Genomic DNA, 4,950 nt, shown 5'->3' on the forward strand with positions numbered 1-4,950 from the left:
ATCACTCCACCCGCACCCGCACGTGCCCCACCCCAACCGCCGAAATCGCAACTCCAGCGGATGAACGGCGGACTCTTCCCGCACTCGTACGTTGCAATCCACCCCTATATCTTGCGTTTCACGAAGAGTTATATCCAATATGCCAAATTCCCGCTGTCCCTATACATGCTGTAAGTCTGTGCACACAATATGAACCACACATCAGCGAGACACTCTATCACACATTACTCTCTGCCTGTAACAGACACAGATACAATATGTAAGCACCAGCATGGACCAACGTCCGGTGCATCCTCTCCGCCACAGTACACCATCCACACTATGATAACCACACCAGGGGGTCCAATTCTAAAATAGAATATCCCACCCGTCCGACATCCACAATTGCTCAGATAAGCCACCAACACCCACACATGTCCTACACAGGGGTGCACCCAACACCACCACACTGCCTCCTGTTACGGCACAGAAACAATGGCAGGAATGAATCACACAGGTCTGCCGCTCCCTTGCCGCAACCACAGACGCGGCGCGCCTCCAGTCACGAGCGAAAAGCGCATCCTGACGAGACATAACTGCTGTGACATACTGAAGCTGCCTCAGACATTCACTTACAATGATCACTACCAACGAACCTCGGCCCCCCCCCCCCCCCCAACACACTCTCTTACCACGTTGTGTACTGTAATCCAACCCATTTCGCACCTTAACCTAACCCATTTTGCACCTTAACTTAACCAAATTCGTAACGCAATTTGTACCGCAATGTAACGCAATGTGTACCGCAATGTAACGCAATGTGTACCGCAATGTAACGCAATGTGTACCGCAATGTACCGCAATGTGTACCGCAATGTACCGCAATGTGTACCGCAATGTGTAACGCAATGTGTAACGCAATGTGTACCGCAATGTGTACCGCAATGTGTAACGCAATGTGTACCGCAATGTGTAACGCAATGTGTACCGCAATGTGTAACGCAATGTGTACCGCAATGTAACGCAATTTGTACCGCAATGTAACGCAATTTGTACCGCAATGTAACGCAATTTGTACCGCAATGTAACGCAATTTGTACCGCAATGTAACGCAATTTGTACCGCAATGTAACGCAATTTGTACCGCAATGTAACGCAATTTGTACCGCAATGTAACGCAATTTGTACCGCAATGTAACGCAATTTGTACCGCAATGTAACGCAATTTGTACCGCAATGTAACGCAATTTGTACCGCAATGTAACGCAATTTGTACCGCAATGTAACGCAATTTCTACCTTAACCTAACCCACGTTGTGCCTTAACCTAACCCACGTTGTGCCTTAACCTAACCCACGTTGTGCCTTAACCTAACCCACGTTGTGCCTTAACCTAACCCACGTTGTGCCTTAACCTAACCCACGTTGTGCCTTAACCTAACCCACGTTGTGCCTTAACCTAACCCACGTTGTGCCTTAACCTAACCCACGTTGTGCCTTAACCTAACCCACGTTGTGCCTTAACCTAACCCACGTTGTGCCTTAACCTAACCCACGTTGTGCCTTAACCTAACCCACGTTGTGCCTTAACCTAACCCACGTTGTGCCTTAACCTAACCCACGTTGTGCCTTAACCTAACCCACGTTGTGCCTTAACCTAACCCAAGTTGTGCCTTAACCTAACCCAAGTTGTGCCTTAACCTAACCCAAGTTGTGCCTTAACCTAACCCAAGTTGTGCCTTAACCTAACCCAAGTTGTGCCTTAACCTAACCCAAGTTGTGCCTTAACCTAACCCAAGTTGTGCCTTAACCTAACCCAAGTTGTGCCTTAACCTAACCCAAGTTGTGCCTTAACCTAACCCACGTTGTGCCTTAACCTAACCCACGTTGTGCCTTAACCTAACCCACGTTGTGCCTTAACCTAACCCACGTTGTGCCTTAACCTAACCCACGTTGTGCCTTAACCTAACCCACGTTGTGCCTTAACCTAACCCACGTTGTGCCTTAACCTAACCCACGTTGTGCCTTAACCTAACCCACGTTGTGCCTTAACCTAACCCACGTTGTGCCTTAACCTAACCCAAGTTGTGCCTTAACCTAACCCAAGTTGTGCCTTAACCTAACCCAAGTTGTGCCTTAACCTAACCCAAGTTGTGCCTTAACCTAACCCAAGTTGTGCCTTAACCTAACCCAAGTTGTGCCTTAACCTAACCCAAGTTGTGCCTTAACCTAACCCAAGTTGTGCCTTAACCTAACCCAAGTTGTGCCTTAACCTAACCCACGTTGTGCCTTAACCTAACCCAAGTTGTGCCTTAACCTAACCCACGTTGTGCCTTAACCTAACCCACGTTGTGCCTTAACCTAACCCACGTTGTGCCTTAACCTAACCCACATTGTGCCTTAACCTAACCCACGTTGTGCCTTAACCTAACCCACGTTGTGCCTTAACCTAACCCACGTTGTGCCTTAACCTAACCCACGTTGTGCCTTAACCTAACCCACGTTGTGCCTTAACCTAACCCACGTTGTGCCTTAACCTAACCCACGTTGTGCCTTAACCTAACCCACGTTGTGCCTTAACCTAACCCACGTTGTGCCTTAACCTAACCCACGTTGTGCCTTAACCTAACCCACGTTGTGCCTTAACCTAACCCACGTTGTGCCTTAACCTAACCCACGTTGTGCCTTAACCTAACCCACGTTGTGCCTTAACCTAACCCAAGTTGTGCCTTAACCTAACCCAAGTTGTGCCTTAACCTAACCCAAGTTGTGCCTTAACCTAACCCAAGTTGTGCCTTAACCTAACCCAAGTTGTGCCTTAACCTAACCCAAGTTGTGCCTTAACCTAACCCAAGTTGTGCCTTAACCTAACCCAAGTTGTGCCTTAACCTAACCCAAGTTGTGCCTTAAGCTAACCCACGTTGTGCCTTAACCTAACCCACGTTGTGCCTTAACCTAACCCACGTTGTGCCTTAACCTAACCCACGTTGTGCCTTAACCTAACCCACGTTGTGCCTTAACCTAACCCACGTTGTGCCTTAACCTAACCCACGTTGTGCCTTAACCTAACCCACGTTGTGCCTTAACCTAACCCACGTTGTGCCTTAACCTAACCCACGTTGTGCCTTAACCTAACCCACGTTGTGCCTTAACCTAACCCACGTTGTGCCTTAACCTAACCCACGTTGTGCCTTAACCTAACCCACGTTGTGCCTTAACCTAACCCACGTTGTGCCTTAACCTAACCCACGTTGTGCCTTAACCTAACCCACGTTGTGCCTTAACCTAACCCACGTTGTGCCTTAACCTAACCCAAGTTGTGCCTTAACCTAACCCACGTTGTGCCTTAACCTAACCCAAGTTGTGCCTTAACCTGCTCTGTAATTGGCATATGACACGTTACATTAATCCAGTGTTGTCTAACCACAACCCTCTGAATATAGTTCGCTACTCGCACCGCCCACCCTCTTGTGTATCGTTTCATGTTCAACACTTCGCAAGTGTTGCTTACTTTTTACATGCTCCCGCTGTACACTGTAATGTGGACGACTGCAGGATGTACATCGCCCCCACCCTCCCCCCTGCCTTCGCACGCTGGTCGTTCAGGTGCTTGCGTGTTCAATGCCCTTCGCAGCTGTTCACTGGCATTCGCATGTCGAAGCGCTCAGTCTACGTCGTGGTACGGCCTGTGTCCACTGTCCGCTGATGTCGTAAGCTTAACCCTCACATTGTACTGCACATAGGTCCGTATGTACTGCATGATACGCTGTGGCACATGTGTGACCGTACAACGACTGCGCCCAACAACAGCGAACCATACGGTCCAAATGTTGTGCACTCAGCCACGTGCCGTCTCCCCATAACAGCTACATTGCAGTGTGGTACGCCATAGAGACGTGTGGGATTAACGGACGCCCTGGATGGCGATCAGCATGAGCCGTCTGTTGATGTAGTGGCGCGTGTATTCAAACGTAGTCGTCTCTTCTCACACAGTGTGATAGCATGGTGCACCGCGTTCCACATCTGCGACATGGTACAGATGCTGGTTGACAGTCGGTCTCGTAATGGACATCGCATACGTAGGGGGCCACCTCCCACGTGTTCTCTAGTCGTGCACATTTTGTTGCGTGTATGTGGGCAGACGTAGTGTGTCGTGACACCTAACAGACAGGTATGCAATAATCGTTGCATTTGCAAACTGGGATGGACGTCTACGTTTGCTGGTGACGTTACGCAAATGAACAACTGGTAAACCCATTGTGGTGCGGTTGTTGTTGCTGGAGGTAAATCAGTAAGGGCAAATCTGTGTGTGAAGCGATACGCGGCGGTGGCTGGGTGGGACCGTCCCCGGCCGGTGAGGGGGGGCCGCCCGGCGTGCTGGCCGCGCGGTGCGTGGGCGCACGCGCTACAGCCGGCTGGTGGGGGCGCCCAGTGGCAGGCGCGCCGGCCGACGGACGCGGCAGGCGGCGCAGCTGCGCGCCGGGGCACCCTGCGCGCGGCGCCGGGCGGCCAAAGTGGGTCCTCGCGGGCCCGGTGCGAAGCGCGGTGGACATCTGCAGTGTGCTGGTCCGACTGAGGACTGTGTGCGTTGAGGATGCGCCGCCGCCCGGCACTCGGCGCCGCGACGCCGTCTGCTGCTCGGTCGCCCCAGCGGTTCTCGCTGGTGGTTTGTATCGCAGTTGTGCAGACGTGTTGGCACGTGCGCTGTGCTGGGAGAGTTCGCTTCGGCACCCACGTGGGGCCTTTGCCCTTCTGTGGCGCTGGCGTTGGAGCTGCCGGTCACCGTAGGTGGCGCGTGTTGTCTCCCGCCGGCAATGCCACGACAGCACGCTCCCGGGCCTCTGTCGGCAGCGGCAAGCTCAGTTGGGAGCACGGGTGGTCGCACCTAAAGCGTCTACTCGCCTAACTCCGGGCGATTGCGCCTCTCTCGAACCCGACCAAGTACTTAGGACGGCGCTGCGCGCCGCCGGGA

Source organism: Schistocerca cancellata, unplaced genomic scaffold (assembly GCF_023864275.1).
Source record: "Schistocerca cancellata isolate TAMUIC-IGC-003103 unplaced genomic scaffold, iqSchCanc2.1 HiC_scaffold_549, whole genome shotgun sequence".
Lineage (NCBI taxonomy): Eukaryota > Metazoa > Arthropoda > Insecta > Orthoptera > Acrididae > Schistocerca > Schistocerca cancellata.